This window comes from Lepus europaeus, chromosome 9 (genome assembly GCF_033115175.1).
Source record: "Lepus europaeus isolate LE1 chromosome 9, mLepTim1.pri, whole genome shotgun sequence".
Lineage (NCBI taxonomy): Eukaryota > Metazoa > Chordata > Mammalia > Lagomorpha > Leporidae > Lepus > Lepus europaeus.
Genome location: NC_084835.1, coordinates 53680587 through 53701088, shown reverse-complemented (window position 1 = coordinate 53701088; position 20502 = coordinate 53680587).

Genomic DNA, 20502 nt, shown 5'->3' with positions numbered 1-20502 from the left:
GCTCTGTGGTGCAGTGGGTTAACACCCTGGCCTGAAGTGCCGGCACCCCATATGGGCACCGGTTCAGGAGCTTACTGCTTCACTTCCAATCCAGGTCTCTACTATGGCCTGGGATAGAAGTAGAGGATGGCCCAAGTCCTTGGACCCCTGTTCTCATGTGGGAGACCCAGAAGAAGCTCCTGGCTCCTGCCTTCAGATCAGCAAAGCTCTGGCCATTGCGGCCAATTGGAGAGTGAAGCATCAGATGGAAGACCTCTCTCTCTCTCTCTCTCTCTCTCTCTCTCTCTGTGTGTGTGTGTAACTCTGACTTTCAAATAAATAAATAAATCTTTAAAAAAAGTAGCTAGAACAAGCATATTATAAAAAAACTGTGCATGGATTTCAAAATATTTTTGTGCCCAAAATTCCATTTTTCCATTGTTTGAAGTACCTTTGTATTGAATCACAGAATGGAACCTAAGGGGGTCACTCCCAAGGAGGATTGATTTATTGATATACTCACTTTCCGTAACTACCACCACTCCTGGTTCCCCTGGCTTCCTATTTACTATATAATCTATCCCATGCATATAATCATGCCATGTCATCCATCCTCAGATTTGCACCAGTAGTCAAGGCGATAGGGTCACTTGATCATGAACTAGATTCCCACCTTCAGAAACTGTTTCAGAGCAGGCCTAGAGTAAAGCCCATGAGACTTAAACCCTAAAACAACACACAAACAATAAACAAAAACTTTCCTTAGTCACTCTCTGAATGCCAACCCCAGCCTGCTTTAAGTCAGACTGCTATTTAGAATACACTAAAATAAATACTGTGTGCTAAAGTATATACCTTACTCTCTGAATATATTGCAAGGCTCATTCAGAATCCAGAAAGCACTGGTTATTGTGGCCATTTGGGGAGTGAATCAGCAGATGGAAGATCCCTCTCTCTCTCTTTCTCTCTCTATAACTCTGCCTCTCAAATAAATAAATGAATCTTTAAGAAAAAAAATGGGACTTAGAATTTCATCCAGCAAAGAGAATAATCTCTCTCTTGGGAAAACGGTACTCTATCATGTACACACTACACTAGAGCACATCATACCCAGTCCTCATCTGAACCAAATTTAGGTCAGAACATTGAGGGCTTTAATATTGGATGTTTTTGCCAAATAAAACACATACTTCATACAGAAGCACACAAACATGCATGTAACCTTGACACAGGCACATAAACAAGATATCTAGACACACACAGGCAAGTTGCACCTGCCGAGACACCGTCCATGGTATATCCCCCCAGGACCCCAACTTTGGCCAAATGAAACTAAACTATTTCTGGTTTCTGGATGCCCAAACATTCTTCCCAAAGGATTTTTCTGGGATAGTGTTGCAGAGAACTTCCTGACCCCTCTCTTCCCTAGGAAAATCTGGACACTCCAACATTTCCCCAGAGGACTTTTTGGGAGCTTGGGGTGAGGGGATGTTGCAGAGACCTCTAGGCTCCCTACTAAACCAAGGAGTAGCCATTTGTGTCATTTGCCCAAAATATGATCCCAGAAAACCTATATAAAAAGATTAGAGCCTTCTTTCACTAAGAAATAGACATTATCCAATTATTAAAACACAGGACTACCAATATGTACTTTCATTAACCCACGTTTGTTTGTTTGTTTTGTTTTAACTTTTATTTCATGAATATAAATTTCCAAAGTACAGCTTATGGATTACAATGGCTCCCCCCCCCCATAACTTCCCTTCCACCCACAACGCTCCCATCTCCCAATCCCTCTCCCATTCCATTCACTTCAAGATTTATTTTCAATTATCTTTATATACAGAAGATCAATTTAGTATATATTAAGTAAAGATTTCAACAGTTTGCACCCACACAGAAACACAAATTGAAACATACTGTTTGAGTACATTAATTCACATTGAAAAATGATTAAGGACAGAGATCCTACATGAAGAGTAAGGGCACAGTGACTCCTGTTGTTGACTTAACAATTTGACACTCTTGTTTATGGTGTCAGTGATTACCCTAGGCTCTTGTCATGAGTTACCAAGGCTATGGAAGCCTTTTGCGTTCTCCGACTTTGATCTTATTTAGACAAGGTCACAGTCAAAGTGGAAGTTCTCTCCTCTCTTCAGAAAAAGGTACCTCCTTCTTTGATGGCCCCTTCTTTTTTTTATGTTGAATTGTTGTGGTTTTATTAATTACAGGAATTGGAAAGATGCTACTTATTGCCAGCAAAAGGATTACCCAAGGGGCTGGCACTGTGTTGTAGCTGGTAAGACCGCCACCTGCAGTGCTGGCGTCCCATATGGGTGCCAGTTCGAGTCCCAGCTGCTCCACTTCTGATCCAGCTCTCTGCTATGGCCTGGGAAAGCAGCAGAAGATGGTCCAAACCCTTGGGCCACTGCCACAGTGTGGGAGACCTGAAAGAAGCTCATGACCCCTGGCTTCTGATCGGCGCAGCCCCAGCTGTTGCAGCCATCCGGGGAGTGAACCATTGAATGGAAGACTTTCTCTCTCTCTCTCTCTCTCTCTCTCTCTCTCTCTGCCTCTCTGTAACTCTGCCTTTCAAATAAATAAATAAATCTTATTTTTAAAAAAAGGATTACCCAAGAGTTGCTGTAAATTGGAAAACTTATGTGCAAGGAGATGCAAATGACCCATTCTTTCTACTGGGATCTCACTTGCAGAGGTCTTTCATTTAGGTTTTGATTTTTTTTTTTTTTGCCAGAGTGTCTTGGCTTTCCATGCCTAAAATACTCTCATGGGCTCCTCAGTCAGATCTGAATGCCTCAAGGGCTGATTCTGAGGCCAAAGTGCTGTTTAGGACATCTGCCATTCTATGAGTCTGCTGTGTATCCGGTTTCCCATGTTGGATCATTCTCTCCCTTTTTGATTCTATCAGTTAGTATTAGCAGACACTAGCATGTTTGTGTGATCCCTTTGATGCTTAGACCTATCATTATGATCAATTGTGAACAGAAATTGATCACTTGGACTAGTGAGATGGCATCGGTACATGCCACCTTGATGGGATTGAATTGGAATCCCCTGGCATGTTTCTAACTCTACCATTTGGGGCAAGTCCAATTGAGCATGTCCCAAATTGTACATGTCCTCCCTCTCTTATTCCCACTCTGATATTTAACAGGGATCACTTTTCAGTTAAATTTAAACACCTAAGAATAATTGTGTATTAAGCACAGAGTTCAACCAATAGTATTAAGTAGAACAAAAACATACTAAAAGGGATAAAGTATTAAGTTGTACATCAACAATCAGGACAAGGCCCGATCAAGTCACCATTTCTCATAGTGTCCATTTCACTTCAACAGTTTTCCTTTTTGGTGCTCAGTTAGTTGTCACCGATCAGGGAGAACATATGATATTTGTCCCATTGGGACTGGCTTACTTCACTCAGCATGATGTTTTCCAGGTTCCTACATTTTGTTGTAAATGACCGGATTTCATTGTTTTTGACTACTGCATAGTATTCTGTGGAGTGCATGTCCCATAATTTCTTTATCCAGTCTACTGTTGATGGTCATTTAGGTTGATTCCAGGTCTTAGCTATTGTGAATTGAGCTGCAATAAACATTAAGGTGCAGATGGCTTTTTTGTTTGCCAATTTAATTTCCTTTGGGTAAATTCCAAGGAGTGGGATGGCTTGGTTGTATGGTAGGGTTATATTCAGGTTTCTGAGGAATCTCCAGACTGACTTCCATAGTGGCTTAACCAGTTTGCATTCTCACCAACAGTGGGTTAGTGTCCCTTTTTCCCCACATCCTCTCCAGCATCTGTTGTGGGTAGATTTCTGAATGTGCGCCATTCTCACTGGGGTGAGGTGAAACCTCACTGTGGTTTTTTTGCATTTTACTGATTGCTAGTGATCCTGAATATTTTTTCATGTGTCTGTTGGCCATTTGGATTTCCTCTTTGAAAAATGTCTATTGTGGTCCTTGGCCCATTTCTTAACTCAGTTGTTTGTTTTGTTTTTGTGGAGTTTCTTGATCTCTTTGTAGATTCTGGTTATTAACCCTTTATCTGTTGCATAGTTTGCAAATATTTTTTCCCATTCTGTCGGTTGCCTCTTCTTTTAATATTTATTTTGGAGGCATCCTAAAGATATTGCCTCTGTCAAGGGTGGATGAATAATTTCAAGATTGTCCATTTGCAGGGAAACTTAGGGGCATAGTCACAGGCTTGGAGACTTCTTGGATTTGTCAGGTAGTCAGGGAAAAGGATGCTAACTTAGCATATTTATCAGCTAATGTGTTTCCCTGAGTCTTGTTTGAGTTTTTTATATTCTGTTCCTCAGTTTTTAATTACAGCAAATATCTGGGTTAATCGCAATGGTGCCTGAGCAAGGGGAACAAGACATAGGTGGTATAAACAGTAGAATGTACTGCTGCAGGCTGGCGCCACGGCTCAATAGGTTAATCCTCTGCCTAGTGGCGCCAGCACACCAGGTTCTAGTCCTGGTCGGGGTGCCGGATTCTGTCCCAGTTGCCCCTCTTCCAGGCCAGCTCTCTGCTGTGGCCCGGGAGTGCAGTGGAGGATGGCGCAAGTGCTTGGGCCCTGCACCCCATGGGAGACCAGGAGAAGCACCTGGCTCCTGCCTTCGGTTCAGCGTGGCACGCCGGCCGCGGCAGCCATTGGAGGGTGAACTAATGGCAAAGGAAGACCTTTCTCGCTGTCTCTCTCTATCACTGTCCACTTTGCCTGTAAAAAAAAAAAAAAAAAAAAAAAAGGGGGGGGGGGCGGAGCCAAGATGGCGGATAGTGAGGACGTGTGCCTTAGTTTGGGAAAATAAACTTTCATAAAAGCGGAATTACTGTAGCATCAGGAAAAGACTCAAGAAAAAAACTGCAGAGGAATCGCTTCCGGATCTTGTGGAGGAAACACAGAGGACTTACAGGGAACCCACCGCGTGGAAAACCAACCGAGACAAGCCGAGCGGCAGCGGCGGGAGAGGAGGCAGAGCCACAGAATCTCGCCAGCGCGGGAACGGAGGAGGGTAAGAAAGACAAAGACCTGAGAAGTCCGAGACATTGGGGGGAGGGGGAACAGAGGCCTCTCCCTTCACTCACCAAGCAAAACAAAGAGCACCGCGATTTTACATATGTAAAGCTCAGCCAAACTCAGTATCTTTAGCGAAACTGGAGAACACATTGAGGGCTGCATAAACTCTGTGTATGGTCCCAGGGGTAGATCAAACGAATACTCACAGAGGCTAGATTTCAACTACCCTCAACTCCACTCCCAACTGAGTCAAAAAAAAAAAAAAAAAAAAGAGAGAGAGAGAGCGTCCCAGCAAGGAGCAAATAATCTGGGAGAGTCGCTCTTTACACAGCCTTAAACCTCAAGAAACAAGCATAGCTCTCTGGCCACACCCATCACAGCCCCTAAGGCTCCAACAAAACAGACAGCTCACTTAGAGGCATAGTATAACGAGAGAAAAAAAAAACAAAAACAAAAACACCACAAATTATCTCTAACTTGCCAAGCGGGAACGGAGGAGGGTAAGAAAGACAAAGACCTGAGAAGTCTGAGACATTGGGGGGAGGGGGAACAGAGGCCTCTCCCTTCACTCACCAAGCAAAACAAAGAGCACCGCGATTTTACATATGTAAAGCTCAGCCAAACTCAGTATCTTTAGCGAAACTGGAGAACACATTGAGGGCTGCATAAACTCTGTGTATGGTCCCAGGGGTAGATCAAACGAATACTCACAGAGGCTAGATTTCAACTACCCTCAACCCCACTCCCAACTAAGTCAAAACAAAAAAAAAAAAAAAAAAAAAAAGAGAGAGAGAGAGAGAGAGCGTCCCAGCAAGGAGCAAATAATCTGGGAGAGTCGCTCTTTACACAGCCTTAAACCTCAAGAAACAAGCATAGCTCTCTGACCACACCCATCACAGCCCCTAAGGCTCCAACAAAACAGACAGCTCACTTAGAGGCATAGTATAACGAGAGAAAAAAAAACAAAAACAAAAACACCACAAATTATCTCTAACATGCCAAGCAAGAAACATAGAAGCGGAGGTACCAAGAACAAGGAAGGCACTATGACGCCCCCAAGTGAACAAGACATGCCAATGCAAGATTATGAAGATGAAGAGATAGAGCAAATGCAAGAAGCAGATTTCAAAAAATTCACAAGAACATTAAGAAGTTCTCAAAAACAAATTCTTGAACTACAGAAATCCTTAATGGACAAGATAGAAAATCTCTCCCGTGAAAATGAAATATTAAGGAGGAATCAAAATGAAATGAAACAACTAGTGGAACAGGAAATTGCGATAGTGAAAAAAAACCTCAATGAAATGAAGAACTCAATAGATCAAATGGCAAACACATTAGAGAGCCTTAAAAACAGAATGGGTGAAGCAGAAGAGAGAATATCGGAATTAGAAGACAGAGAACAGGAAAGGAAACAGTCAAATCAAAGAAAAGAAGAAGAAATCAGAAATCTAAAAAATACTGTCAGGAATCTACAGGATACTATTAAAAAACCCAACATTCGGGTTCTAGGAGTTCCTGAAGGCATGGAAAGGGAGAAAGGATTAGAAGGCCTTTTTAGTGAGATACTAGCAGAAAATTTCCCAAGTTTGGAGAAGGACAGAGACATCCTAGTACAGGAAGCTCAGAGAACCCCTAATAAACATGATCAAAAGAGATCCTCACCACGACACGTCGTAATCAAACTCACCACAGTGAAACACAAAGAAAAGATCCTAAAATGTGCAAGAGAGAAACGACAGATTACTCTCAGAGGATCTCCAATTAGACTTACAGCTGATTTCTCATCAGAAACCCTACAAGCCAGGAGAGAATGGCGAGATATAGCCCAGGTACTAAGAGAGAAAAACTGCCAGCCCAGAATATTATATCCTGCAAAGCTCTCATTTGTGAATGAAGGTGAAATTAAGACCTTTCACAGCAAACAGAAATTGAAAGAATTTGTCGCCACTCGTCCAGCCCTGCAAAAGATGCTTAAAGACGTGTTACATACAGAAACACAGAAACACGGTCACCAATATGAAAGAAGGTAAAGGAAGGAAACCTCAGAGCAAAAGATCACAGGAATCTCAAACCAGATATTAGAAAATATCTTTGGCAAATGGCAGGGCAAAGTTACTCCTTCTCAATAGTCACATTGAATGTTAATGGCTTGAATTGTCCAGTTAAAAGACACCGATTGGCTGATTGGATTAAGGAACAAAACCCATCCTTTTGCTGCTTACAAGAAACCCATCTATCCAACAATGATCCATACAAGCTGAGAGTGAAAGGCTGGAAAAAGATATACCACGCCTACAGAAATGAAAAGAGAGCGGGCGTAGCCATCTTAATATCGGACAACATAAACTTTACTACAAAAACTGTTAGGAGAGACAAAGAGGGGCACTATATAATGATTAAGGGATCCATTCAACAAGAAAATATAACGATTATCAACGTATATGCACCTAATTACAGAGCACCAGCTTATTTAAAAGACTTGTTAAGGGACTTAAAGGGAGACTTAGACCCCAATACAATAGTACTGGGGGACTTCAATACTCCACTCTCAGAGATAGACAGATCAACAGGACAGAAGATCAACAAGGAGACAGTAGATTTAAATGACACTATAGCCCAAATGGATCTAACAGACATCTACAGAACATTTCATCCTACATCTAAGGACTTTACATTCTTCTCAGCAGTACATGGAACCCTCTCTAGGATTGACCACATACTAGGCCATAAAGCAAGTCTCAGCAAATTCAAAAGAATTAGAATCATACCATGCAGCTTCTCAGACCACAAAGGAATGAAATTGGAAATTGGCAACTCAGGAATCCCTAGAGCACGTGTAAACACATGGAGATTGAACAATATGCTCCTGAATGAACAACGGGTCATAGAAGAAATTAAAAGAGAAATCAAAAATTTTCTGGAAGTAAATGAGGATAACAGCACAACATACCAAAACCTATGGGATACAACAAAAGCAGTGTTAAGAGGAAAGTTTATATCAATAGGTGCCTACATCAAGAAATTGGAAAGGCACCAAATAGATGAGCTTTCAAGTCATCTCAAGGATCTAGAAAATCTGCAGCAAACCAAACCCAAACCCAGTAGGAGAAGAGAAATAATTAAAATCAGAGAAGAAATCAACAGGATTGAATCCAAAAAAACATTACAAAAAATCAGCCAAACGAGGAGCTGGTTTTTTGAAAAAATAAACAAAATTGACACCCCATTGGCCCAACTAACTAAAAAAAGAAGAGAAAAGACCCAAATCAATAGGATCAGAGATGAAATGGGAAACGTAACAACAGACGCCACAGAAATAAAAAGAATCATCAGAAATTACTACAAGGACTTGTATGCCAGCAAACAGGGAAATCTATCAGAAATGGACAGATTCTTGGACACATACAACCTCCCTAAATTGAGCCAGGAAGACATAGAAAACCTAAACAGACCAATAACTGACACAGAAATTGAAACAGTAATAAAGGCCCTCCCAACAAAGAAAAGCCCAGGGCCAGATGGATTCACTGCTGAGTTCTACCAGACATTTAGAGAAGAACTAACTCCAATTCTTCTCAAACTATTCAGAGCAATCGAAAAAGAGGGAATCCTCCCAAATTCCTTCTATGAAGCCACCATCACCTTAATTCCTAAGCCAGAAAGAGACGCAACATTGAAAGAGAATTACAGACCAATATCCCTGATGAACATAGATGCAAAAATCCTAAATAAAATTCTGGCCAATAGAATGCAACAACACATCAGAAAGATCATCCACCCAGACCAAGTGGGATTCATCCCCGGTATGCAGGGATGGTTCAACATTCGCAAAACAATCAATGTAATACACTACATTAACAGACTGCAGAAGAAAAACCATATGATTCTCTCAATAGACGCAGAGAAAGCATTTGATAAAATACAACACCCTTTCATGATGAAAACTCTAAGCAAACTGGGTATGGAAGGAACATTCCTTAATACAATCAAAGCAATATATGAAAAACCCATGGCCAACATCCTATTGAATGGGGAAAAGTTGGAAGCATTTCCACTGAAATCCGGTACCAGACAGGGATGCCCTCTCTCACCACTGCTATTCAATATAGTTCTGGAAGTTTTGGCCAGAGCTATTAGGCAAGAAAAAGAAATTAAAGGGATACAAATCGGGAAGGACGAACTCAAATTATCCCTCTTTGCAGACGATATGATTCTTTATTTAGGGGACCCAAAGAACTCTACTAAGAGACTGCTGGAACTCATCGAAGAGTTTGGCAAAGTAGCAGGATATAAAATCAATGCACAAAAATCAACAGCCTTTGTATACACAGGCAATGCCACGGCTGAGGAAGAACTTCTAAAATCAATCCCATTCACAATAGCTACAAAAACAATCAAATACCTTGGAATAAACTTAACCAAAGACGTTAAAGATCTCTACGATGAAAACTACAAAACCTTACAGAAAGAAATAGAAGAGGATACCAAAAAATGGAGAAATCTTCCATGCTCATGGATTGGAAGAATCAATATCATCAAAATGTCTATCCTCCCAAAAGCAATTTATACATTCAATGCAATACCCATCAAGATCCCGAAGACCTTCTTCTCAGATATAGAAAAAATGATGCTGAAATTCATATGGAGACACAGAAGACCTCGAATAGCCAAAGCAATCCTGTACAACAAAAACAAAGCCGGAGGAATCACAATACCTGATTTTAGGACATACTACAGGGCAGTTGTTATCAAAACAGCATGGTACTGGTATAGAAACAGATGGATAGACCAATGGAACAGAATAGAAACACCAGAAATCAATCCAAACACCTACAGCCAACTTATATTTGACCAAAGATCCAAATCTAATCCCTGGAATAATGACAGTCTATTCAATAAATGGTGCTGGGAAAATTGGATTTCCACATGCAGAAGCTTGAAGCAAGACCCATACCTATCACCTTACACAAAAATTCACTCAACATGGATTAAAGACTTAAATCTACGACCCGAAACCATCAAATTATTAGAGAGCATTGGAGAAACCCTGCAAGATATAGGCACAGGCAAAGACTTCCTGGAAAATACTCCAACAGCACAGGCAGTCAAAACCAAAATTAACATTTGGGATTGCATCAAATTGAGAAGTTTCTGTACTTCAAAAGAAACAGTCAGGAAAGTGAAGAGGCAACCAACAGAATGGGAAAAAATATTCGCAAACTATACTACAGATAAAGGATTGATAACCAGAATCTACAAAGAAATCAAGAAAATCCACAACAACAAAACAAACAACCCACTTAAGAAATGGGCCAAGGACCTCAATAGACATTTTTCGAAAGAGGAAACCCAAATGGCCAACAGACACATGAAAAAATGTTCAAGATCACTAGCAATCAGAGAAATGCAAATCAAAACCACAATGAGGTTCCATCTCACCCCGGTGAGAATAGCTCACATTCAGAAATCTACCCACAACAGATGCTGGAGAGGATGTGGGGAAAAAGGGACACTAACCCACTGTTGGTGGGAATGCAAACTGGTTAAGCCACTATGGAAGTCTGTCTGGAGATTCCTCAGAAACCTGAACATAACCCTACCATACAACCCAGCCATCCCACTCCTTGGAATTTACCCAAAGGAAATTAATTTGGCTAATAAAAAAGCCATCTGCACATTAATGTTTATTGCAGCTCAATTCACAATAGCTAAGACCTGGAACCAACCCAAATGCCCATCAACAGTAGACTGGATAAAGAAATTATGGGACATGTACTCCATAGAATACTATACAGCAGTAAGAAACAATGAAACCCAGTCATTTGCAACAAGATGGAGCAATCTGGAAAACATCATGCTGAGTGAATTAAGCCAGTCCCAAAGAGAAAAATATCATTTGTTTTCCCTGATCGATGACAACTGAGCACCAAAGGGGAAACCTGTTAAGTGAAATGGACACTATAAGCAACAATGAACTGATCAGCTCCTGTCCTGACTTTAGATGTACAATGTAATACTTTATCCTTTTTAGTATTTGTTGTTGTTGTTGTTGTTCTAGTACTATTGGTTGAACTCAGTAATTAACACACAATTATTCTCAGGTGTTTAAATTTTAACTGACAAGTGGTCCCTGTTAAATCTAAGAGTGGAAAAAGAGAGGGAGGAGATGAACAATTTGGAACATGCTCAATCGGACTGGCCGCAAATGGTGGAGTTAGAAATGTGCAGGGGATTCCAACACAATTCCATCAAGATGTCATGTACCAATGCCATCGCACTAGTCCAAGTGATCAATTTCAGCTCACAATTGATAGCTCTGAAAGGTCTAAGAGTCAAAGAGATCATACAAACAAGACAAGTATCTGCTAATACTAACTGATAGAATCAAAAAGGGAGAGAAAGATCCAACATGGGAAGTGGGATACACAGCAGACTCATAGAATGGCAGATGTCCTAAACAACACTCCGGCCTCAGAATCAGCCCTCAAGGCATTCAGATCTGGCTGAAGAGCCCATGAGAGTATAGCAGGCATGGAAAGCCAAGATATCATGGGAAAAAAAAAAAAGACCTAAATGAATGATCTCTGTGAGTGAGATCCCAGTGGAAAGAACGGGGCCATCAAAGAAGGAGATACCCTTCTCCAAAGAGAGGAGAGAACCTCCACTTTGACTATGACCCTATCGGAATAAGACCAAAGTCAGCGAACTCTAAAGGCTTCCATAGCCCTGGCAACTCATGACTAGAGCCTAGGGAGATTACTGATGCCATGAACAGGAGTGTCAAATTGTTAAGTCAGCAACAGGAGTCACTGTGTACTTACACCCCATGCGGGATCTGTCCCTAATGTGTCGTTTAAAGCCAAGTGATGCTATGACTGGTACTGAAACAGTATTTTTATACTTTGCGTTTCTGTGTGGGCGCAGACTGATGAGGTCTTTGCTAATTATATACTGAAGTGATCTTCTGTATATAAAGAGAATTGGAAATGAAAAAAAAAAAAAAACAAAAAACAACCTGGTGTTAAAATGGAAATGGCATAGAAAATTAATTATTTTGAAAAAAAAATTATGTAGGATCTCTGTCTTTAATGTGCTGTACATTGCTATTTAATGCTATAATTAGTAATCCAATGGTAGTTTTTTCACTCGATGTTGCTATATGGGCAAAATGTTGAAACCTTTACCTAATATATACTAAATTGATCTTCTGTATACAAAGAGAATTGAAAATGAATCTTTACATGAATGGAAGGGGAAAGGGAGCGGGAGGGGGGAGGGTTGCGGGTGGGAGGGAAGTTATGGGAGGGGGGAAGCCATTGTAACCCACAAGCTATACTTTGGAAATTTATATTCATTAAATAAAAGTTTAATAATAAAAAAAAAAGAATGTTCTGCTGCATAATCATTTACTTTTTAAGCCTGATTCCTCATATGTTGTTTTCATGTTGTTCTGCCTGCTCCTTCTTGCAACTGAAATGATCATATTGCCTCCCTCACTTTGCTGCCTCCTTCATAATAATCAGGACTTAGATCAGTCTTCTCTGAGTTCTCTGAGACTCAGCCAAGTTCTGTTTCCCCACAGAGCCAACCACTGATGCATTTATCATATTGTATTGTAATCACTTGCTTGGACGCCTATCTTCAAGTCACTGAGATAACTTGAAAGGCACACAGCACAGCTCCTGTGCACCATTGTTGTCCTCTAACAGGAAAAATTCAGGTAAAGAAGGATCCGACAGTTTTTCTGGTTCAGTGCATTTCTGTAATGCCATCTCCAGAAGTGTCTATATTGAGGGAAGGTGGGGCAGGTGCAGCTAAATATTAGTGCTTTGATAATGTATTTGAAAAAATTGAAATATTTAGAGACATACCACTTCATAGAAATTTAGAGGGCTGGTGCTGTGGCGTAGTAGGCTAAGCCTTCACCTGCAGCACTGGCATCTTGTATGGGCTATGGTTTGTGTCCCAGATGCTCCACATCTGATGCAGCTCTCTGCTATGGCCTGGGAAAGCAACAGAAATTGGCCCAAGTGCTTGAGCCCCCGCACCCATGCACCCATGTGGGAGACCTGGGGGAGGTTCCTGGCTCCTGGCTTCTAATTGGCCCAGCTCAAGCTGTTGTGGCCATTTGGGGAGTTAACTAGCAGATGGAAGACCTCTCTCTGTCTCTCCCTCCTCTGTCTGTAACTCTACCTCTCAAATAAATAAATAAATCTCTAAAAGAAAAAGAAATTTAGTTTTTTTACATATCTGTATATATTTAACTTTACCAGTAAGTAGTAATAAATGTGTCTTATGATATACACAAATTGGCATATCAGTATGTAATTAAGGGAATTCTAATGGATGCAATGACTATAAGTTATCTGAAATAGAAGCCTTATTTTAGAGACTAAAGAGCAGCCAGAGTGTGCAAGGACAGCTAATGTTCCAGGTGGAAGTGAGCTTTAGAACATGTCTATCAAGCTCTGTTGTTTTGGGTGTAGTCATTTTCTTGCACCAAGTAATAGCATTCTACAGATATCACCACTTCCCCATCACTGATTGGCTACAGCCTAACAAATGGACCAGAGGGAAGGGTTCACTAACTCTTTATTTTTTTTTTTCGAAAAATAAATCTTTTTTTTAAGACTTCTTTTATTTATTTGAAAGAGTTACAGAGAGAGGTAGAGACAGAGAGAAAGGTCTGCCATCCACTGGTTCACTCCCCAGATGGCCGCAACTGCCAGAGCTGTGCCAATCCGAAGGCAGGGAGCCAGGAGCTTCTACTAGGTCTCCCACATGGGTGCAGGGGCCCAAGGACTTGGCCATCTACTGCTATCCCAGGCCATAGCAGACAGCTGGATCAGAAGAGGAGCAACTGACTAGAACCGGCGCCCATATGGGATACCAGTGCTTCAGGCCAGGGTGTTAACCCACTGTGCCACAGTGCTGGCCCCAGAACTCTTAATTAAGTGACAGACTTTTCAGAAGGGAAAGGGGAGGGTTATTTGGCTTAGCAGTTAAGACACCCACATCCCATATCATGTTAGCTGAGGTTGATAGCTGGCCAGCTCCTGACTCCAGCTTCCTGCTAATGCACACCCTGGGAAGCAGTGGTGATAGGTCAGGTAATTGAGTCCTTGCAACCCACATGGGAAACCTGCATTGAGTTCCCAGACCTCAACTTCAACCATTGGGTCAGTCCTAACTCTTGCTGACATTTGGAGAGTGAACTAACAGATAAAAGTTCTGCTTCCCTGCTTCTCAAATAAATAAACAAAATTTAAAATTTGGCATGCTACAAGAGCATTTCACGCATGGAAAGCCAAGTCACTGTGGCAAAAAATGACCTAAATGAAATATCTCTGTGAGATCCCGGTGGAAAGAAGGGGCCATCAATGAAGGAGATCTTTTCTCTGAAAGGAGGAGGGATCTTCCACTTTGATTATAGCCTTTTCTAAATAATGTTGGAGTTTGTGAACTCAAGAGGCTTCCATAGCCTTGGCAGCTCATGACAAGAGCCTGAGATGATCACTGACATCATAAATAAGAGTATCAATTGTTAAATCAACAACAGGAGTCACTGTGCACTTGCTCCCTACATAGGACCTCTGACTTTAATGTGTTGTACTATGAGAATTAACAGTAAAACTAATCTTCAAACAGTACTTTATGCTTTGTGTATTTGTGTGGGTGCAAACTGTTGAAATATTTACTTAGTATAGAGTTGATCTTCTGTATATAAAGATAATTAAAAATGAATCTTAATGAAGAATGGGATGGGAGAGGGAGTAGGAGGTGGGATGGTTTGTGGGTAGGAGGGCAGGATGGGAGGAAGAACCGCAATAATCCAAAAGTTGTACTTATGAAATTTATATTTATTAAATAAAAGCTTTCTATTAAAAAAAACAAGTTTGGCATGGAGTGGTGGAAATGTGTGTAGTCATTACAAACAGTTTGAAAGCACAAAGGATGTGATTACCCATTGGTATTATATTTTATTTTTACTTCTGAAGTTGTCTTTGTGATTCCTTTTTGTATTAGCCAGTCGTGAATTAACATTTTTATTCCTTCAATGGGCAGCTGCAGTTTTCTGAAGGATCATTATAACTAGTCATTAACCTGCAAAGATTGATGATCACAGCCTACTCTTCTATTCTTTGAATGGCCTACTTCACTATCAAGGGCTCCTTATGTGGTTATTATTTCTCATATGTGGTTTAATGTTTCAGTGATTCCTGGACTGGTGTGTTTTCTCTATTAATATTATGCTAACATTGCTGACATATGCTATTATTACTTTGGTAATAATTTTAGGTGAAAATACTGTTGATAATTTTATCTTATTCTTCTAGGCTTACGATGAACATTTGGTAAACTTCGACCTGCAAATCCCTCTGGATAAGAAAAGAAAAACATGTAAGGAAACTTTAAAAGGTTTAGTGAAAAATGGAATTATTGTGGTGTTAAAAAATTTTGAGGAGCCAATGTGTGGCACAGAGGGTTAAGCCACAATCAACAAAGCTGGTATCCCTTATGGGCACTTGTTTGTGTTCTGGCTGCTCCACTCCTGATGCAACTCCCTGCTAATGTGCTTGGGAAAGTAGTGGAAGATGGTTCAAGTGTCCACATGGCAGACCAGGAGTTCCAAGCTCCTGGATTCAGCCTGGCCAGGGCCAGTCATTGCAGCCATCTGGGAAATGAACCAGCAGATGGAAGACCTCTTTCTCTCTCTCACTGTCTCTCCCTGTCTCTCATGCATACTTTCGCATAAATATTTTTGAAGATATCTCCTACAGAAACTTTTACCATGTGACATAACAGTCTTCATGAATTCAAATTTTAGCCTGTTGGCATAGCATTCATCACTCTTGAAAAGATAGAAAGACATAAACTACTGCAAGAACCTTCCATAAATGATGAATAGAAGGAGAATAATAGTCCTACAAATCCTGCAGAACTGCTTTAATTTACTAATATCTTTATATTATATCCTAAATCACTTTCTAGGATAATTTAATAGAGTAAATGGGACCATTGGGACCTGTAAATAATAAGAACCAGCATATCCTTATTTATATCAAGAAATATTCCACAACCTGGGGCAAATTGTACTCTGGTTCTTTTTGGCAATGCACCTGAATTTCCCATCCTGACTTTGAAAAACTGATCTAAATCCAACTATAGTTGCAATCTGAGCTATTGGATGAACTTTAATAAATAGTCATTTCACCAGGCATTCATTATGGAGAATGACATTAAAGAATGTGTAGCGGGGCCAGCGCTGTGGCATAGTGGGTAAAAGCTTCAGCCTGCAGTGCTGGCATACCTTATGGGTGCCAGTTTGAGACTCAGCTGCTCCACTTCCTACCCAGCTCTGTGCTGTAGTCTGGGAAAGCAGTGGAGGACGGCCCAAGTCCTTGGGCCCCTACACCCATGTGGGAAGGAAGAAGCTCCTGGATCCTGGCTTCGGATGGGCGCAGCTCTGGCCATTGCAGCCAACTGGGGAGTGAACCAGAGGATGGAAGTCCTCTCTCTCTGCCTCTCCTTCTCTCTCTGTGTAACTCTGCCTTTCACATGAATGAATAAATCTTTAAAAAATTCTGTTTTAAAAAAAGAATGTGTAGCATGTTATACTCATATTTATCTAGATATGCCAAGAATTTTCAGTTGGGAACATTAAAATGAAGTGGAGAGGCTGGCTTTTGGAGTAGCCAGAAAAGCCACCACCTGCAATGCCAGCATCCCATGTGGGTTCTGCTTCAAGTCCCAGCTGCCCCACTTCCAATCCAGGTTTCTGCAAATGCACCTGAAACTGGAGAAGCAGCAGAAAATGGCCCAAGTACTTGGGCTCCTGCCATCCAAGTGGGAAACCCAGATAAAGTTCCTGGCTCCTGGCTTCTGCCTGGCCCAGTCACAGTCATCTGGGGAGTGAACCAGTGGATGGAAGATCTCTCTTTCTGTCTCTCCCACACTCACTCTGTAACTCTGCTTTTCAAATAAATAAATCTTTTTAAAAATGAGATGGAAAAAACACAGGATGATAATCAGAAAACCAAAGTAGTCTCTGTCCCAGCTTAGCATTTACCAGACAGAACTGACTGGTATCTCTGAATGTTAGTTTTGATTTTATTTATTTATTTGAGAGGCAGAGCTACAGACAGAGAAAGGGAGAGTCAGAAAAAGGTCTTCCATCCACTGGTTCACTCTGCAAATAGCTACAAAAGCTGGAGATGGGCCAATCCAAAGCCAGGAGCCAGGAGCTTCTTCCAGGTCTCCCATGTGGGTGTTGAGGCCCAGGCACTTGGGTCAGTTTCCACTGCTTTCCCAGGCCATTAGCACAAAGTTGGGCTGGAAGAGAAGCAGCCACCGCGCGAACAGCCCAGCAGTTGGAAGGGTAGCCTACTACTACAGTGCTGGCTCCTTGAATGTTAGTTCTTTATCAAGCTCAGTGAAAAATGTCCAAACCAATTCTATAAATACTATTACTTCAATGATAGTATAATACAAAAACATATCATCTTTACACTTAAACTACATGGTTGCATGATATTTAGCATAAATGTGTTTAGAATGACTTTATTGAAACTAAATAAGAAAATAATCCAAACATGTAATTTCTATAAGGATAGTTGTGTATCACAATTTTGCAGTACTCTCTATCATACCCATTTTATCTCCTGAGCAGGAGGGTCCTATCTATTTGACCTATATGTACCTTAATGCTTGTTTTCTTTCAATAGCCTGAATTCATACCCATTTAATGCTCCTTTATTTGCTAGGGATGTTTCAGTCCTTCAATCTGGTTTCAGGTCCCTCTGATCAGAAGAACCACTGCTGTAATGGCTAGGGACAATTATTGTTCAATTGTGGAAAAGTGTTACAGTGTGGACCTGTCATGTTGTATTTTGGTTTTAGAAAAAAAAAACCATAGGTGTTTTACTTGATTGAATTTTGTTGTAAAGATACAGTATGGAGGTAACTAAGAGTTACCAATGCAAGAATAAAAATTCACATTAAAATATTTATGGTACTGTGACACAAAGAAAGTTATATTACACAAGTATTTATGATGTATTTTCTAAACAGGGTTCGTTGTCTGCCTTTCTTACTCTTTTTTTTTTTTTTACAGCTCACTTTTTACTTTTGGTCTGCTTAGATTATGATCACATTTTATGTTTCACAACTTGTAAAATACTATGCATAAGTCATATAGAAGGCATAACAAAAATAAACTGAACAGTTGTGCGCACATCACCTGCCTAGAAATTGAAAACTACCTATATTTTTGGAGTTTTAAGTCCCAAACTGCTGATTATTCCCATTTCTAACTTTTATAGTTTTGCCAAAATCAATACATTAATAAAGGACCTAAATAATGTTTTGTGCTTATTTTTATGTTCAAACAAATGCATTCAGGGGGGGCGGAGCCAAGATGGCTGAATAGTGAGGTCGCACATTGATAATCCGGGAAAGATAGGTTGATATAAGAGGAATTACAGTAAATACAGGGAAAGGCCCAGGGGAAAAAAAATGTAGAGGAAACTCCTCTGGATCTAGTGGAAGAGACACAGATGACCTGTGGCGAGAGCAAGGACGCTCACGGCTCCAGCTCCGAGTCTTCACATCCGCACTGGAGGGGGAGGTGAGCTCAGTAATCCCAGACTTTGACTGGAGAAGCGGCAGACAGAGACGGAATGGGGCTAGAAGCGGCGCAGGGAGAGTGCACCAAAATAACTTCAGGAGAGAAGAAAAAGAAATAGGGGTGGGGGTGGGGGGGACCAGTCCGGACGAGTTTCTCTCTCCGCCCACCTAGCAAAGGTGGGCAAGAGACAAAGAGCAGGCGCCATTTTCGTTACACGTAAAAGGTGCGCGCCCTCAGGGCTGTGCGCAACAGGGCCGCGCGGGTGAATTCAGAGCTGAGCTCGAACAAAGTCAAACAGAGAATCCTGACTCTGGTGGGGAGGGGGAGGTGAAATACCAGGAGGTTAGGATTTAATAAAAGGGTAGAACTAGTGAATTGAGGTGGGGGAAAAAAAAAATAGAAAGACAGTGGGGTGAGAGTTCTTGCGGAGGTCACGTGACTACTCTCCAGAGCCACTACAATTCGGTAGCCTTAGCAACCCGGTGGGAAACTGAAGGGGAAACCGAACCCACACTGAGCACAGCACAGATACTTTGGGTGATCTGTGGGAAAAAAAAAATAACACAAAACAGACGATTCCTATACCCACAGAAGCCAGAGATTGGAAACTAACTACAATCAATTCTGCTCAGCTGTGTGGTATTACTTCCCTCCTGAAAATAAATAAATAAATAAATAAATAAATAAATAAATAAATAAAGAGACAGAGAGAGAGATCTACCACGCCTAACCCTGAAGAACTAAGCAGAGCTCTCTGCCCTCACACATCTCAGGCCACCAAGGCTACTCCAATAGCAGACAGCCCATTTAACACAGTCATAGTATAACAAGAAAAAAAAAAAAACACGGTAAGGAAATAATTCAAAGAATTCCTCCAATATGCCAAGCAATAAACACAGAAACCGTGGGAACAAGATCAACGAACACATTATGACGCCCCCAAATGAACAAAACACCCCAGGCCAAGATTATGAAGATGATGAGATAGAAGAAATGCAAGATACGGATTTCAAAAAGTTTATGATAAAAACATTTAGAAGTTTTCAAAAGCAAATTCTTGAACTACAGAAATCCTTATTGGACAGGATAGAAAATCTCTCTTGTGAAAATGAAATCTTAAGGAGGAACCAAAATGAAACGCAGAAACTAGTAGAACAGGAAAGTGTGATAGTGAAGAGAAATCAAAATGAAATGAAGAACTCAATAGATCAAATGACAAACACATTACAGAGCCTTAAAAACAGAGTCAGTGAAACAGAAAAGAGAATATTGGACTTAGAAGACAGAGCACAGGAAAGTATACAGTCAAACCAAAGAAAAGAAGAGGAAATTAGAAATCTAAAAAATATTGTTGGGAATTTACAGGATACTATTAAAAAACCCAACATACGAATTCTAGGAATTCCTGAAGGCATGGAGAGAGAGAAAGGATTAGAAGGCCTTTTTAGCGAGATACTAGCAGAGAACTTTCCAGGTTTGGAGAAGAACAGAGACATCCAAGTACAGGAAGCTCACAGAACCCCTCGTAAACATGACCAAAAGAGACCCTCACCACGACACGTTGTAATCAAACTCACCACAGTGAAATATAAAGAAAAAAATCTTAAAATGTGCAAGACAGAAACGCCAGATTACTCTCAGAGGATCCCCAATTAGACTCACAGCAGACTTCTCATCAGAAACCCTACAGGCTAGGAGGGAATGGCGAGGCATAGCCCAGGTGCTAAGAGAGAAAAACTGCCAGTCCAGAATATTATATCCTGCAAAGCTCTCATTTGTGAATGAAGGTGACATAAAGACCTTTCACAGCAAACAGAAATTGAAAGAATTTGTTGCCACTCGTCCGG